Here is an 18,155-nt window from a genome sequence, read left to right as displayed (position 1 = left end):
AGCCAGGTCACGATCTCACGGTCCGTGAGTTCGAGCCCCACGTCGGGCTCTGGGCTGATGGCTCAGAGCCTGGAGCTTGTTTCCGATTCTGTGTCTCCCTCTCTCTCTGCCCCTCCCCCGTTCATGCTCTGTCTCTCTCTGTCCCAAAAATAAATAAAAAAACGTTGAAAAAAAAAATTTAAAAGGGGGCAGAAGATCTGAGCAGACACCTCACCAACAGTGATTCACAAATGGCAAGCAGCGTATGAAAAGATACGTTGTGCTTAGGGAATTAGAAATGAAAACAACAATGAGATACCGGTAGACGCCTATTAAGATGGTTAAAAGAGCATTTGACATACGGACAACACCAGATGCTGGAGATGATGCGGGAATCAGAAAGTCATATTTACGTTGGTGGGAATGCAGAATCCAATAGCCGCTCTGGAAGACAGTGTGACAGTTTCTTACAAAAGTAAACATACCATACGATCAATCAGTCACGCTCCTGGGTTTTTACACCAGTGAGTTGAAAACCTCTATCCACCTAGAAGCTCTGCTCAAAATTGCCACAAGATGACCTCTGTTAGGTCTCTAGGTAAATAAATGAAGTAAAATAAATGAAGAGGAAGGGGCTACAAACTGTATGCTTCCAACCGTATGGCATTTTGGAAAAGGTGTAACTATGGAGACCATGAAATGCCTGGTGGTTGCCAGGGATTGGTGAACAGAGAGGAACGAATAGGCAGAGCACAGAGGGTTTTTAGGGGAGTGAGGCTATTCCGTATGATACAACAGTGGTGGGTATATGTCATTATACATTTGTCAAAACCTGCCGAATGCACAACGAGTGAACCATAGGATAAACTATATAGACTTTGGGTGATAATGATGTGTCATTGCAGGTTTGTGAGCCGTAACGAATGTACCCTCCGGTGGGGAATATTGATAGTCGGGGAGGCTGTGCATGGAGGGGGCGGAGGTAAGTGAAAAATCTTTGTACTTCATGCTCAGTTTTTCTCTGAACCTAAAACTGCTTTTAAAGTAGCATCTATTAAAGTGAAGGAGCGACACCAACCCTGTTCCTAATTGCCTTGTTCATCCCAACGGCTGACTTCTCGGAAGTAGGATGTAGGACTGTCATTATCAGCCTCACACGAAAACAAAAGAAGGAAGCATCATTTCATGAACACAAGGTGTTCTCATTTCCTCTCTCCAAAAAGTGCATTCTGAATTTCAGTGTTTCCAACTTTTTCAAGAGGCTCACATCACCCTTTCTCTAAAGGAGATACTCAAAATGCTTGCCCTGATTGGGGCATTCAGGTCTTTTTTGTTTGTTTGTTTTTGTTCTTATTTATTTTTGAAGGAGAGAGAGAGAGAGAGCATGAGCGGGGCAGGAGCAGAGAGAGAGGGAGACACAGAATTCAAAGCAGGTTCCAGGCTCTAAGCTGTCAGCACAGAGCCCGATGGGGGGCTCGAACCCACAAACTGTGAGATCATGACCTGAGCTGAAGCTGGACAGTAAACTGACTGCGCCCCTGGGGCGTTCAATTCTTGATTTCAGCTCAAGTCATGATGCCAGGGTCATTGGATTGAGCCCCACATTGGGCTCTGCACAGAGCATGGAGCCTTCTTAAGATTCTCTCTCTGTTTCCCCTGACCCTCTCCCCCACTCCTGCTCTTTCTCTAAAATAATAATAATTAATAATAATAAACACTTTCACTGATTAAGTCTTTAATATGGAGTCCTATGTTTTAGCTGCTATTATATTTCATAGAAGTAATCATGGTGGAGTGAGGCAAGGAAGAATAAAGGTGGACCCATGAATTAGTGGAGTTACCAGCAGGTGGCCAGTTTAATCCAAGCTGTTCGCTTTAGAATAAGCTGAGAACCACGGAGTCTTCAATTATGATGGCACAATTTGCTTCAACATGTTACTCAGCCATAAAAAAGAACAAGATCTTGCCATCTGCAAGAACACGAATGGACCCAGAGGGTATGATGCTAAGTGGAATAAGTCAAAAGAAGACAAATACCATATGATTTCACTAATAAGTGGAATGTAAAAACCAAAACAAACACATTAAAAAAGAAACAAAAACCAAAAAAAAACCCAGACTCTTAAATGTAGAAAACAAATTGGCAGTTGACAGAGGGGAGGTGGGTGAGGAGTTGGGGAAAACAGGTGAAGGGGATGAAGAGAACACTTATCACGATGAACACTGAGTAATGTGTAGAATTGTTGAATCACTATATTAAACACCTGAATACTGTCTCTTTTTTTATAGACATAATTTATTGTCAAATTGTTTTCCCTGCAACACTCAGTGCTCATCCCAACAAGTGCCCTCCTCATTGCCCATCACTCACTTTCCCCTCTCCCCTGCCCCTCCCCCCATCAACCCTCAGTTCTCTGTATTTAAGAGTCTCTTATGGTTTGCCTCCCTTTCTGTTTATAACTATTTTCCCCCTTCCCTTCCCCCATGGTCTTCTGTTAAGTTTCTCAAGGTCCATATATGAGTGAAAACATGGTATCTGTCTTTCTCTGATTGACTTATTTCACTTAGCGTAATACCCTCCACTTCATCTACATTGCTGCAAATGGCCATATTTTATCCTTTCTCATTGCCCAGTAGTATTGCATTGTATATATAAACCACATCTTCTTTACCCATTTGTCAGTTGTTAGACATTTAGGCTCTATCCATCATTTGGCTGTTGTTGAAAGCTCTGCTATAAACATTGGGGTACACGTGCCCCTATGCATCAGCATTCCTGTATCCCTTGGGTAAATTCCTTGCAGTGCTGTTGCTGGGTCATAGGGTAGATCTAGTTTTAATTTTTTGAGGAACCTCCACACTGTTTTCCAGAGCGGCTGCACCAGTTTGCATTCCCACCAACAGTGCAGGAGGGTTCCCGTTTCTCCACATCCTCGCCAGCATCTATAGTCTCCTGATTTATCCATTTTAGCCACTCTGACTGGCATGAGGTGGTATCTCAGTGTGGTTTTGATTTGTATTTCCCTGATGAGGAGTGATGTTGAGCATCTTTTCATGTGCCTGTTGGCCATCTGGGTGTCTTCTTTAGAAAACTGTCTATTCATGTCTTCTGCCCATTTCTTCACTGGATTATTTGTTTTTCGGGTGTGGAGTTTGGTGAGTTTTTTATAGATTTTGGATACTAGTCCTTTATCTGATACGTCATTTGCAAATATCTTTTCCCATTTCGTCAGTTGCCTTTTAGTTTTGTTGATTGTTTCCTTTGTAATGCAGAAGCTTTTTATCTTGATCAGGCCCCAGCAGTTCACTTTTGCTTTTAAGTCCCTTGCCTTTGGAGATGTGTCGAGTCAGAAATTGTTGTGGCTGAGGTCAAAGAGATTGTTACTTGTTTCTCCTGTAGGGTTTTGATGGTTTCCTGTCTCACAATTAGGTTTTTCATCCATTTTGAGTTTATTTTCGTGTATGGTGTAAGAAAGTGGTCTAGTTTCGTTCTTCTAGATGTTCCTGTCCACTTTTCCCAGCACCATTTGTTACAGAGACTGTCTTTTTTTCCACTGGATACTCTTTCCTGCTTTGTCAAAGATTAGTTGGCCATACATTTGTGGGTCCAATTCTGGGATCTGTATTCTATTCCATTGGTCTATGTGTCTGTTTTTGTGCCAATGCCATACCTGAAACTAAAACAACATGGTATGTTAATTATACTCGAATGGAAAATTTAAAAAAATAAAGTTTTAAAGAGTTTAAGTCTATTTTATGAAAGAATACTCTAGCCAAAACTCTTTGTCCTCTTTGACACATTGTTTACTTGGGGTGGAGGTAGGAGAGAATGCTGGGAAAAAATGAGGAATAGGGAAATAGGGAAAAGCATATATAAGAGCGTATAAAATCCATGTGTATATTAATATGCAGTTGGAAATATTTATATGACTGCATTTAGCTTCATGGCTTCTTTGTCTCTATGCCATTCCCTTTTGAATATTTAAAAATTTTACTTTAATGTTTGTTTATTTTTGAAGGAGAGAAGGAGTGTGCGCGAGGGAGGGGCAACGAGGGAGGGAGACACAGAATCCCAAGCAGGTCCCAGATTCTGAGGTTTCAGCACAGAGCCCGCACGGGGCTCCAACTCAGACCACGAGACCATGGCCTAAAGTCGGCCACTTAACTGACTGAGCCACCCAGATCTCCCACCTTTTGGAAAACTTAAAGCATTCAAGAAAAATTACACAAAAAAGGAAGTCCTTTTCCTGTAGCGATTCACGTTATGTGTCAAAATCTGTAGTCTGTCGACTGGGAGTGTTTACATGCAGAATTAAGTCCTAGAAAATAATCATCAATTCTTAGCTTGCTCCCCCATTTTTATAGGGAGGTTTGAGGGCATAACCGTGTTCAGTCCCATGCTTACTGAGTTCTCTGTTCTGATATATACATGTATATCCATCCATCTGTTTCGCATGGGCTGTGCGATACTGGCTTTGGGCTTTGCTGAGCTCTTCAGGGCATCCTCACGTGATCTTTGTGTAGTTGTGGGAATTCTTGAAACTTTCAAAAGGAACGGCTCCTTAGGCTACACCCTCCATTGGTTGTGAGAGAGAATACAAAGTGGGATATCTTCACATCTAAACTCTACCTCTCCTGGCCTGATAACCATCCTTGAGTGTGAATTAAATATCAAATAGTGTGACGAGTACATTAGTTAACACAAACTGGGACTTCACTGGAAGCCTCAAGACTGAGTGTTGACTCTATGTGAGCGTTTCCTCTCTCAGGTCACCCCAGAAGGTCTACTGGGATGGAGGCGCTGATCCCCTGGTTTAGGACTGGGGTATGGTCAGTCTAGGTTCCCGGTCCCGCTTCCACCTTCCTTTAACAGTATGTGCTGAGATTAACTCAGCATTTTGCTTCCGAAATTCAGGAATACCCCGGGAGGTGTATGATCAAGAGATGTGGAACTGTCTCAATTTCACTCACGAGCCAGTAACCTCTACAGTACAAAGCAAATGGCTAGTCAACAGTCTGTCTCAAATTCGATACCACACAGCTTCTGGTGGTGGCTGCTGTGAGCATTTTGATTCTGCAGTCCTGTTGCTGGCTTTCACAAAGCATGAATGGGAAAATAATGAGGAAGAAAAATAGTCTAATGCGAAGTGGCTCATATCAGAACAAGGGCAACTGAGAATAAGAAATGGCACGCACCTGCCTCTCAGGGCTTGTCTGTAGGGGGGCAGGCCAGCATGTTTCTCTTCTAAGGGCACAGATAAGGGGCCAGCCGTTGAGAAGAGAAAAAATGGTGAATTGAAGGAAAGGTTTTAAATTTTAAAAGACCAGTTGAAAGAAGGTCCCATTGGCTGCCGGAGAAATACATGAACCGTGGAGGAAGGGAGATGGGTCCACAGCTTCCTTGCTCTATTTCCAGGTTTCTTTCATCAGCAAGAAATCATTTCTTCTCCCCAAACCCTGCTGCACTAAAATCAAGTTTTCATTCTCATTGGCCATGGGGATAGCAACATCTTTGATCTTCAGCTTACTGAAGCACCTCCCTCCTGTTCTCCTGCAAAGTACGCTTTTATGACTTAAGGGCATCTTGATAGAGTTCTCCCAAACCCAGTTGCGTATCATCTGGAATAGTAAGGAGATGTGTCACTCATCAGGTGATACCATGCTAGAATCATAAGGAAACTTCTGTGAGGAAAAAAAAATAGCCATACATGTTAGAGAGAATAGCTTTTTAAACATTTGTGTTGGCTTTGTAAGGGGACACGCTTCCTGTATCATGTCCCGTCTGCTTATCCACATGTCTGCTGTTGAGAAATCAAAGTTACACTCTCAAAATAGTATGGAGTGGGTTTGAAAGGTTTCCATTCTGAAGGACGTGTGAAAGTACGACTTAGAAAAATCTCCGTGGTGTACATCTGACGTGTGAAATGTCTAAAATGTGGTAGAAGTCTTTTAGGTCAAACAACAATCTTTTCTGTTATGGAACGTGGTTTACAAACAAACAGTTCATCAAATACATCCATTTGGACCCAGGAGAGAAATTGCCCTTTTTTTTTCTTCAGCTGGGCAGAGGAAAGAAGGTATCTCCTTAGGTCGGAAAGACAGACACTCTCTTGCTGTATCCAGTTTAACCATCTACTTATTAAGGGAGCAAAACTTCACTGAAATATTTTTCTTAATATATTTTTTCATGTTTTATTTATTTTTGGGAGGGAGAGAGAGAGAGTGAGCGCAAGGGGCGGAGGGGTAGAGAGAAGGGGACAGAAGATCCAGAGTGCGTCCAAGCTGACTGCAGTGAGCCTGATGTGGGGCCTGAACTCATGAACTGTGAGATCATGGCCTCATCCGAAGTTGGACGCTCAACTGATTGAGCCACCCAAGCGCCCCTCAGTGAAGTCTTGAGAGAAGGATAGAGAGAAAGGTTTCTAACTACAGAAGTTCGTGGTAGCCAGATAATTCAAGTCTAAGTTGTGAAGCATTTAAGCCAAGTTCAAAAATCTGTCCATAGACAGACATCTAATTCACAGACAAATAATTCACCAATACGTAGAAGGAAAAATGTCAGCTCTTTAGCAGATTGAGACTTCAGTGTTTGGTCAAATATTCAAGACCACTGAGGAGATCATTGATGCCCTCTGGTGATACTGACCATGCACATGGCAAGAATAAGCAAAAAACTGGAACCTTTTGGTTAGTTTCACCAAACGTTGCTATTTTTATCATACTCACTTTCGCTATTTTTCTCTACATACCTTCCCACACACACTGTATGCACCTCCCTTTCTTCCTGCTGAACTGTCGGAAAGCACACAGAAGGCACCATGGTATCTCACCCCTACATGCCGACTCTTCAGAGCAAGGGCGTTGTCTCACATACCCACAATATCATGGTCGTATGTAAACATTTAATATGGATAAATAAATTCTGCTTGTCAAACAGATCAGGTTTGAAATTCTCTAATTCTCAGGGAGCCTGGGTGGCACAGTCGGTTAAGCGTCCGACTTCAGCCAGGTCACGATCTCACGGTCCATGGGTTCGAGCCCCGCATTGGGCTCTGGGCTGATGGCTCAGAGCCTGGAGCCTGTTTCCAATTCTGTGTCTCCCTCTCTCTCTGCCCCCCCCCCCCCCGTTCATGCTCTGTCTCTCTCTGTCCCAAAAAAATAAATAAACGTTGAAAAAAAAAAAAAAGAAATTCTCTAATTCTCTAGAAATGCCCTTTTGCTGATTTTCCTCTTCCATTCAGGATCCCATCGAGGGTAGCTCATGGCATTTTGCTGTCACATCTCTTTGGGATCCTTTTAATCTTGAACGGCTCCCTTGCCGCTTTTTTCTTTCATGGCGTTGAAAGTTTTTGAAGAATCCAGGCCAGTTGTAGTTAGAACGTGTCACAAACTGAATTTGTGGATTTCTTTCGTCATGCTTTAATTAAAAAAAAAATTTTTTACATTTATTTTTTGAGAAAGAGAAAGAGAGAGAGAGAGCACAAGTGGGGGAGGGGCAGAGAGAGAAGGAGACACAGAATCTGAAACGGGCTCCAGGCTCCGAGCTGTCAGCACAGACCCTGACGCGGGGCTCGAACTCACAGACATCGAGATCATGACCTGGGCTGAAGTCGGACGCCCAACCGACTGAGCCACCCAGGCGCCCCTCGTCATGTTTTAATTAAGATCACATGTGTTCAACAAAAATGTTACATGGGTGAGTTAAGGGTCTTCCTATCGCTTTATATCCAGAGGCGCATTTCTCCCATTACTGATGACGCTGTGTTTGAGCCCTTAGGTAAGGGCTCTGTGTGGTAAAGGGACTTTTCATTCCTTTTTAAGAATCACTAGCAATCTGAGGTTGAAAGCCTTGCGAGCAGGCAGATTTCTCCCCTACCGTGGTAGACAGCAGAAGACCACCCCCATCCCCACATCCCTAAAGATGTCCTTGCCCTAATCCCTGAGATTTGTGCATCTGTTAGGTTAGAGGACAGGGAAGGGGAATGAAGGTGGCAGGTGGAATTAAGGTTGTTAACCAGCTGACCTGATTATAGGGAAGTTAGCCGGGACTATGCAGGTGAGTGCAGTGTGTAATCACAAGCGTTTTTAAAAGAGGAAGATGGTAGGGCGGGGGCGAAGTCGGCAAGAGATGTGTTTCAGGTAGGATGATTGGAGGTATGAAATATGCTTGCTTTGAAGGTAGAAAAAGGGAACAGCACGCCCAAGAATGCAGCATCTTCTGGAAGCTGGCCATGGCCAGGAAACTTTGACCTGTAGGGCTTCCAGAAAGGAACGCAAGCCTGTCGATACCCTGATTTTAGCACAGTGGGTCCACATCTGACTTCTAATCTACCAAACTGTAAGTTAACAAATTCATCTTGGTTTAAGCTCCTGAATTTTTGGTAATCCGTTACAAAAGCATTGGAAACCCAATACTCCTCCTAAAATTGAATCTGTTTCATTGCAACATTTATTGGTGATCCTTTGTCTGAATCATTTCTTATTTGGGGACATGTAAATGATGGTGTTTACTGTGTCACTTTTTCCTCAGTCCATAACTGGCATTCTTCAAGAAGAGCTTCCCCCTTCTTTTTTTTTTTTCTTCTCTTTCCCTTTTTCTGTCTTGAGCATCATTACAAATAAATAGATCTTTTTTTTATTTTTTTCAGCTAATTAATTTATTTTGAGGGGGAGAGAGAGTGCACACTAGTAGGGGAGGAGCAGAGGGAGAGGAAGAGAGAGAATCCCAAGCAGGCTTCGCACTGTTAGCGCAGAGCCCAACTCAGGGCTCGAACCCACAAACCAGGAGATAACGAGCTGAGCCCAAATCAAGAGGTGGATGCTTAACCGCCTGAGCCACCCAGGTGCCCTACGTTTGCCAGGTATTTCTAATGTGCTTAGCGGATTGAAAACCCCTGAAATAGATGTAGTAAAACTATTTCTCTACATTGAAAATATATGCACAAGAGCAACTAGATCAAATTTTAAAAATTCCTAATACATCATTTTAATGCAGTCCCAGTAAACATACCCCCAAGGTTTCTGCATGCTTAAATGTACACGAAGATCTAGGGGTGCCTGGGCGGCTCAGTCGGTTAAGCGTCCAACTTCGGCTCAGGGCATGATCTCACGGTCCGTGAGTTCGAGCCCCGCGTCCGGCTCTGTGTTGACAGCTCAGAGCCTGGAGCCTGCTTCGGATCCTGTGTCTCCTTCTCTCTCTGCCCCTCCCCTGCTCATGCTTTGTGTGTGTGTGTGTGTCTCTCCCTACCCCTCCTCCCTCTCTCTCTCTGTTGGTCTCTCTCAAAAATAAATAAACATAAAAAGAATTAAAAAGAGATAGCTGGCAAACTTCTGATTCTTAAGGCCCAGCTATATCCCAGACTGACTCAGTATCTCCACATGGCACACATAGGTAGCATCAGTGCCTCTGAAGTTTCTAGGTGATGGCGATGCCCAATAAAAGCTGAGAACCACTGATTTATTTGGGAGGGGGGGTGGGGAGAAGGATCCTTTAGAAGCTTGATATGGAGGGAAAGAAGGGGGGGGGAAGTGTTTTAAAATCCATAGTATTGGTGCCATTTTTTCATTTGCTTCATGTATTTGTAATAGTTAAATCTTCTTCGTGAGCTGGTTCTTAGCATTATAAAGATGTCTGTCAAATTCGCTGCTTTTTGGTCTGAATTCTGCCTCGTCTGCCCTCAGAATTGCTGTCTGTGGTGTCTTTTTCTTTTATTTTTTCGCCCACGTTTTGTTGTGTTGAGTTGGTGGTGTGCATCTCAGTTTTTTAGGTTAAGATAAGCCCATGTCATATTGTTTCTGTAATGTGTCATATATGGTCATATGTATATACACACACGCTATTAGGTGCCTTACTGTATATCTGTGAGCTACAAGCTGGGAGCAGAGCCCCGGAGTTCTTCACCATCTCTTCATCCCCTGAGAGTGAGGAAAGCCGAGTTCTGATCTCAACCTGGCAATTCATGCCGCAGCTTAGAATAAAGTTAGAAGAACCCCGAGTGGAGACTGTTTGTGTCTTGCAGGGAAGGGAGTCCTCTTTGAAGCCTCAACTCCAGCTGATTATGAAAATTAGTGTTGGGACAGATACTGAAAATGCTAAGACAAGGCAGAGCTAAATGAATCACACCTACCAACCCATGCCCTGCCTTAGGAAATTGGAAGTGAGGTCTGTGGTCTAGTTTCGAAGATCAGTGGTTACCATGACAGTGGCAGCGTCCCTGCATGGGGCCCAGCTTGTGGGGAAAGTACTGAGGCGTGTGCACGCTGGCACGCTTATTGATCTGGCTCCTTCTGCTTTCCCCAGCATCCCAGAGTGACCAGGGAGAAGTCAAGTAGAAGATCTTTCTCTGATATTAAAGTGCTAATGCATACTTATTTTGAACAACATATATCTACCTTATTTGAACGATACATTTGGTCCCAGCTTAATCCTAAGAAGCTATATTTACCGCTTTTCTCTTTCTCTGTGCTCTATTTTCTTTGCTGCTTTTTCCAGAGCGCCCTTATGTATTAGGAAGAATTGGGATTTTTTTTTGTGCCTCTGATTATATGGATGTTAATTATTTGTATGCTACCCTTAGTTCTCTTTCCTTTATTTAGGTACCTACTGTTTGTTTTGACAGACTTCCACCTGTTTGATAATTCGTGAGCTGCTCTAACGTCTCTTCGTGTTTCTTTCTCCTTTCGGTTTTTTTTTTTTTTTTTTTTTGGTGTTGAATTATGTCTACTGGGTCAGAATCTGTCACCTTTATGCACCGTTTCTCCACCTTGACCTCTCCTGTTTCCTTTAACCGTCAGGCTGTCATTAAACATACTTAATGCTTCCTAGTCGCCCTTTTGCTCCAGTTCACTCTGGCTTTTCCAGTGGTTTCAAGCTGTGCCTTCACAGGTCCTTAGGAATTGTTCCTGAGGACAGCGTTCCCTGGTGTTAACAGGTTCCCATTGTTTGTAGCCTTATTGTGTGAGGCAGAGCTCCGCTGGATGTGAAATTCCTGGCTCACGCTTTGTTTTCGGAGTTTCCTTAAAATGGTGCTCTCCACGGTCATGGTTGATGATTGTTGAAGAGCCTGATGCCAACTTCATTTTTGTTTGCTTGTTTGTTTTTAAGGAACTTAGTTGTTTCACTTGGAGGTCCGGAGGATTTCTTTTCTTTATCATTAATATCTAATATCTAGGATATGCCTTAGAACTCATGAGCCTGGTTGCATTTCTTTTTTTTTTTTTTAATGTTTACTTTTGAAAGAGAGAGAGAGAGCATGCATCAGAGTGGGGGAGGGGCAAAGAGAGAGAGAGAGAGAGAGAGAGAGACAGACAGACAGACAGAGTCTGAAGCAGGCTCCAGACTCTGAGCTGTCAGCACAGAGCCTGACTCGGGACTCGAACTCACGAGTCGGGAGAACATGACCTGAGCTGAAGTCAGACGTTCAACCGACTGAGCCACCCAGGTGCCCCTAGTTGCATTTCTGTGAGTATTATCATAGAGTCTTGGAATGTCTAACATCATTTTCTTTGTTTCTAGAAAAGTTTTCTTAGAGTGCATCTCACGACACTGGGATAGAGTGGTTCCTAAACGTCACAGTTCTCACTCTCCTGGAGTTGACAGTCTGATGGGAGAGAAAAATAGTAATTCAGAAATCCCCCTGTTGATACAAAAAGGGGAAGTACAAACTCAGATCAGTAGTCTGAGGGAAAAAATGGGGGGGGGGGTATAAGAAACTCATGTGATTTAACCTGAGAGCATGGAGAAGGCTTCCCTGAAAAAAGCTCACTTAGCTGAGACCTCGAAGGTGAGGCTGCTGATTACTCAGCAAGGTTACAGCATGTGCAAAGGTCCTGTGGCAGCAATGGGAGTGGCGTGTTGGAAGGAGAGGAGGAAGAGAAAGATGTGTGTGGCTGATCATGAGAGCTGTGAATAATATGTTGTGGATTTTAGCCTTGATCATAACAACAGAGGAAAATCGCTGCTAGATCAAATGCTTTGTGTGTGAGTGGAGTGTGAATACTGTGTGCCCTGATTAGAGTTGCATTGTTCAGTGATAATTCCAGCTTCTTCGTGGAAAGTAGATGGTCAGTGCACCAGAACGAGTGTTAGAAATGGTGGAATTTCAGACAAGGATGGTGTGGCATTAAAGAGAAAATTATACATTGCAGAGCTGTCTCAGACATACAGTAGAGAGGAGTTGGTGATAGAATTGAGTTGGGTTGAGGGTTCAGCATTGATGTGTTCTCACACATAATGTCTGTTCTGGGGGCAGTTATGTGGCGGGAAGTGTGATTCATTGGGATTGAGCCATTGAAGTGAACACCGTGTAGTGAGGACGTTACGATCCATTCTCGAATATGTTGAGATGGGAGGTCCATTTTTGTTACCAAAATGGACTTGTTGAATCGGCTGTCGTATACGTCAATCTGGTGGTCTCTGCTCAGGCAAGACAGCGTGATCCTTACCATTGCAGGGTGTCCCGCTAAGAGACAGTGCCCCCAGAATGAACCCTTGGATGATGCCTTTGGCCATTGAAGAGGATAGCTAAATATCAGGATTATTGGCATCTCTCCTGCTGGTGTCGTCTATTCATTAAATAAAACAGGATTTTAAAGAGCCCAGATAAGGCCAGGAGCCCTCGGTGTTGTGGTGAACATGCTTGGCCGTGTCTGTGGTTGTACTACGGTGATTTTTTTTTATATATATAATGAGGTAGCGTGTACTCTCTCGTGGGAGCTGAAATGACTTCAAAGAAATCTTCACCCATCTTCCTTTCTGCAGGAGAGGAGGCAGGTGCCTGTGGAGCGAGTGAATAGGATACGGAAGGTGGAAAAGCAGCCCAATTAAATTGCAGCGGGCTGATGGAAGGGAATAAAATTTTGCAAAGAAAAAAAAAAGGCACAGTATCTCTGGTCAGCCAGTAAGTTTAAAAAGAATTGGGAAAATACAGTAAGAAAAAAAAAAAAAAACCAGCCCACCAGCTCTGTTAGTTTTCCTGTCTGACCATCGCTGTATTAATTGATTGGCACTTGGTGATAAGAAGTGTTTTCATTTGCTCCATTTCCCGATAAAAATGTCACTGGCAAAATCAACGTTGATTTCAGAGAAGCATCTGGAATTAGAACGCTAGGGAGTCTGTTGCACAAATGTCTTGGCCAGTTGGCTATAGAAAGGAGTGAGAGTGGAGGTTCCTTGATGGCTTCCAGGGACCGATGAGTTGCAAGATCCCTGTCATTTCACCAGGAATAGAGAGTTGGCTGATGGCAAACTGAAAGAAATTTGAAAGTTACGCCCAACAACTGCTCTTTGGCCAGATTCCCCCTCCCTACCTTCTTTTCTTTATCACAATTTTGGATATATAGTGATTATAAAACGGGACTGGTTTGGTTGGAATCTTAACCAGCTATCTAGCCAAAATACGGTATTTTTTTTTAAGTTTTTATTTAGTTGGGAAGGAGAGAATGAGAACATGTACACACAAGCAGGGGAAGGGCAGAGAGAAGGATAGACAGAATCCCGAGTGGGCTCCGTGCCATCAGCTCAGAGCCAGATGCGGGGCTTGAACTCACAAAACTATGAGATCATGACCTGAGCCGAGGTCGAGTCAGATGCTAAACCAACCGAGCCAACCCCCAAAATCTGGTATTTGAATGATTACGTTTGGCGTTCTCTTTGCTCGCACCCACTCACACCCGCTGGCCTCCTGTTACTCTAGGAGAAAGGACGTAAGAGAGGTGAGCAGAGTAGTGGACACACACAGCCACCAGGAAAACAGCGAGCCACTTCAGGTGCCACCTCGCTGCGTGTTTGCCCTGCGCATCTGGGCTGGTGGCTCGACACACACACCTTGAGTTTCCCCCCTAATCCATTTTGACTCTGCACCGAGGGCAGCCTCTCTCCGTGTTCTCGCTAATTGTCTCTGACATGCGGTTGGCAACCCTGTTTGTGAGGCTCTGTCTATATTCTGTGCTAGGTTGGCCTCACCCCTTGGGAGATGAGAAGATGTGTGTCTTTGAATGAAAAGATCTGAGCATGCAGTCAAGATGTGCTCCTGTGATCCCTTAATATACTTGAAGCCGGGGCCCCTTTTATTGTCTCTCAAACACCATTTCCCAAACGCGCTGTCAGCCTAGTCTTCAAAGTGCCCTTACAGACAGAGCTCCTGATGTCTCCGGCTGGAAGACAAAGCTAAGGACAGACTCCACCCTGCTGCTCTCCGCTCAGGGCCTGAGAATATGTCAGGAGGAAGCACTGTTTTTCCCACTGAGGTGGGGGGTAGATGCAGGATGTTTGAATTTTAGAGTCTTCCAGTGTTTCCTGAAGACGGTGGGGGTGGGGGGAAGTGTGGGTGTCTTCTCAGTGCAGTGCTGATTGTACAAGTGAGAACACACGTGGAAAATGAAACACGAAGGAGCTCAGATGTTATCTTACTTGGCGGTTGAGGTATTTGAGTCGGATGATGCTCTCCTGCTCTTAGGATCTTTTCAGAAACGGAAGGCAATTCGTGAGTCAAGAGCCATCCAGAACAGCCTTTGCAGGCCAGACTGGATTCTCTGACTGTAGTGAGAAGACATAAGTCTTTGATTGCCTGGGATCATAACTGCAATACTACCTTGACTTTTCATTAGAATATCACAATACACAATGCGGTACAGGGCACCTTATTCTCTATGTCTCGTGGATCCTTCTGTGTTCTTGGAGCTCCGTGCCCTCCAGCACCTCTGGCCCCCCTTTTGCTCCTTTGTTCACTCTGCCTTAGGGAAGGGCAGTTCTGATAAGATGATACATTTGAGAAACACAACTGAGCTTGCTTGGCTCAACTCAGCCCTTCTTCCTTTGAGCTAGGAGCCAGCCATTCATTCATTCCACAAATAGTATTGGGAGCTTATGTATATCAGGTACCATTCTAGCCCCTGGCGTTGAAGCAAATAAAATAGACAAATGTGAATAAAAAAGAGCACTCTTACGTTCTAAGAGGAGCTACAGGAAATAAATGTAATAAACGTAAGTGCTTTTAAAGTGGCGTGTGTTCTCATGATGAGTGCTGAACAGTGTGTAGGATTATTGAGTCACTGTCTTGTACACCGGAAACTGATAAGACACAGTGTGTTAACTCAGAATTAAAATGAAAAACTTGATACAAAAAAGAAAGTGGCAGGTGTTGAAGGACAAAAAAATGCAAAGCAGAGGGAAGAAATACCGAGCGGTGGGTGTTGAAATTTTAGAACGGAAGGCCAGGCCTGAAGCAGAATTCCTATAGGTTTGGACAAACAGCAAGGATCCAGATTGGCTAGAGCGCAGAACTAACCTAAGTTGACCAACTTCCCCCACCAGGGAAGGTGGTCAGGAAGAATGGGATTCTGTGTACACCTGAAGGACAGATGGCAACACTTGCTGACAGATGATAGGCACACGAGGAAAAGATCAGCCTCAAGAATGTAGATCCACAGGAAAGAGTTTGAACTGGGTAACCGAAGAATGGATTTGCAGTTAGGCGGAAGGACTGGGGAAGCGGTTGGCAGGGGTGGTGGGGGAGGGTGGGGGGTAAAAATCAGGAGTTAGGTTTTAGACACCTTGAGTTTAAGATGCTTACTGGACATCCATGTGGAGATGGTCATCAGGGGATTTGATGGACGGTTCTGGTGTTCAGAGGGGAAGCCCAGACTTGACATCAGCTCGGAGATGCGATTGAAAGTCACGGGCCTGCATGAGACCATCTAGAAGGTGAGTGTAGTCAGAAAAACAAACGTGGTCCGAGGGCTAATCCCTGGACACTCTGATATTTAGAAACGCAGACAGTAGGAAGGAGCAACAGAGGAGCCCGGGAGAGGTAGGAGAGCTGGGTAGGGTGAAATATGTCTGAGCACGGGATCCATTGCTTATCCTCTGGGGGACGCCTCCCTGACCCACACGGGCCTGGATCTGTGTGGGCAATGCTGCCTCGTTCCGCTTTTGGGCGTTCACGGTGCCGCTTGGCTAGTAAACTTGAATGGCGGCGTGTGCTTCAACCTGGTCCCCAGTTGTGCTTGAATTTCTTGTAAAACTGTTGAGAACCGAGTGGGAGAGAATGGTGTTCTATATCAGGGCTCCTGATAGGAACCTAAGAGAAAAACTGAAAAAATGCATTTGGTCTGGAAAATTAAACAATTCTTTTTATGATTTTTGGTGTTTTGTTTTTTTTTTTAATTTTTTTTTTCAACGTTTATTTATTTTTGGGACAGAGAGAGACAGAGCATGAAGTGGGGAGGAGCAGAGAGAGAGGGAGACACACAATCGGAAACAGGCTCCAGGCTCTGAGCCATCAGCCCAGAGCCTGACGCGGGGCTTGAACTCACGGACCGCGAGATCGTGACCTGGCTGAAGTCGGACGCTTAACCGACTGCGCCACCCAGGCGCCCCTGGTGTTTTTTTTTTTTAAGCCAAGAACCAAACAATTCTTTTTATGATTTTTGTTTTTTTTTTTAAGCCAAAGCCCACTTCATTTATTTTTTAACAAATGAAGTTAATACATTTTGAAAATGTACCGTAGTATTTCTGTACAATATTTCTGTATTTCAGCATGTTTTGGGGTGGTTGTGTGTCTGAGGCCTTGGTAATGAAGTGATCTTGTTTGAATGTTGACGTTTTCTTTCTAGTAGACACATCTGAGCAGATTTACAAAGTCAGCCTGTAGCCACTGCTTGAAGTCACTTGGGACCAGTAATCAACGTTGTCTGACAGGATCACGTATCGTGTGTGGGTTTGGAATATGTCAAAGTGTGAAGAGAAGGCAAAAATGCAAAGGCGTTCCCCACCTAACAGAATCTCACATCTTTACCATTGTGGTCCTAACATTTTATGGTTTTCTCAGGGAACGGTGCTTCTTCCCTTCTTTTGGAAAAAACAACTATTTAAAAAAAAATTACTTTGGTGAATTTATCCAAATGCTAAAATTAATCTTTCTAGTAACAAATGACCATTTCAATTAAGTTCATGCAAGTTCATTGTAAAACATGAGCTTTATACTGAGGTAGGTAAAAAGGAAAAAGAAAACCAAGTCCTAAGATTTGCTTTTCTTTTTCTTTTCTATCCCAAGACTGGAATATAAATAAATAGGTATTAATAATTCGCTGTCTATACTTATTTTTTTGACCTACACAGTATTTGAATGTACTTCCGAAATGCAGCCTGTATACACACTATGAAAACCGATTTTAACCACTTCCTGTGGTATACACAATTCTAGTAAATATTCCGTGAATGCTACATGAAAAGAAGATGCTTTTTCTGTTTTCAAAAACTAGAGCTTGATAAATACCACTAATTAAAATGACCTTCCTGGGGCACCTGGTTGGCTCAGTTGGCTGAACATCCAACTTCGGCTCCGGTCGTGATCTCACAGTTTGTGAGTTCGAGCCCCGCGTCGGGCTCTGTGCTGACAGCTCGGAACCTGGAGCCTGCTTCGGATTCTGTGTCTCCCTCACTCTCTCACCCTAACCCACTTACATTCTGTCTCTGTCTCTCTCAAAAATAAATAAACATTGGGGGCGCCTGGGTGGCTCAGTTGGCTGAGCATCCCACTTAGGCTCAGGCCATGATCTCGCGGTTTGTGGGTTTGAGCCCCATGTCCGGTTCTGTGCTGACAGCTCAGAGCCTGGAGCCTACTTGGGATTCTCTCTCCCTCTCTCTCTCTGTCCCTCCCTGGCTCACAGTCTGTCTGTTTCCCTCTCTCTCAAAAATAAACATTTAAAAAAATTTTTTTAATAAAAAATAAAAATAAATAAACATTAAAAATTTTTTTTTAAATATTTAAAATGACCCTCTTGATTGTATATTCATGTAGTCTGTCTTTTTCACTACCTTTTGGTTCTGTAGGATAATCTTAGGTTTTCCTTTTTTTGCTTTAAATTTCAGTTTTACTCAGTTTTAAAAAGTTTCTAACATGCCTTGGTTTTAGGGAGTTACCCTTCCTCAAAAGGTTATAGAAAAAAAGGTGGAAGTATCACAATCCCTGATTTCAAACTGTCCTACAAAGCTACAGTAACCAAAAGAGTATGGTCCTGTCATAAATAAACCCACATATCTATGGTCACTTAATCTCTGACAAAGGAGTCAAGAATGTAATGGAGAAAAGACAGTCCCTTCGAAATAATAGTGTTAGTAAAACTGGACCACTATCTGATGCCTTAAATGAAAAATAAATTGAGAATAGGTTGAA

General features: G+C 43.6%; 1 long non-coding RNA gene across 1 annotated transcript in view; it reads left to right on the top strand.

The window, feature by feature from the left end:
* The first annotated feature begins 7,659 nt into the window (after positions 1-7,659).
* The window catches only part of LOC123385608, a 99,161-nt gene continuing 88,665 nt past the window's right edge, over positions 7,660-18,155 (top strand). Inside the window, exon 1 of the long non-coding RNA XR_006598484.1 lies at positions 7,660-8,317. This is a non-coding gene — a long non-coding RNA (uncharacterized LOC123385608). The remainder of the gene's footprint in view (positions 8,318-18,155) is intronic.

Source organism: Felis catus, chromosome A1 (assembly GCF_018350175.1).
Source record: "Felis catus isolate Fca126 chromosome A1, F.catus_Fca126_mat1.0, whole genome shotgun sequence".
Lineage (NCBI taxonomy): Eukaryota > Metazoa > Chordata > Mammalia > Carnivora > Felidae > Felis > Felis catus.
This window is presented reverse-complemented; position numbering and strand designations above follow the sequence as displayed.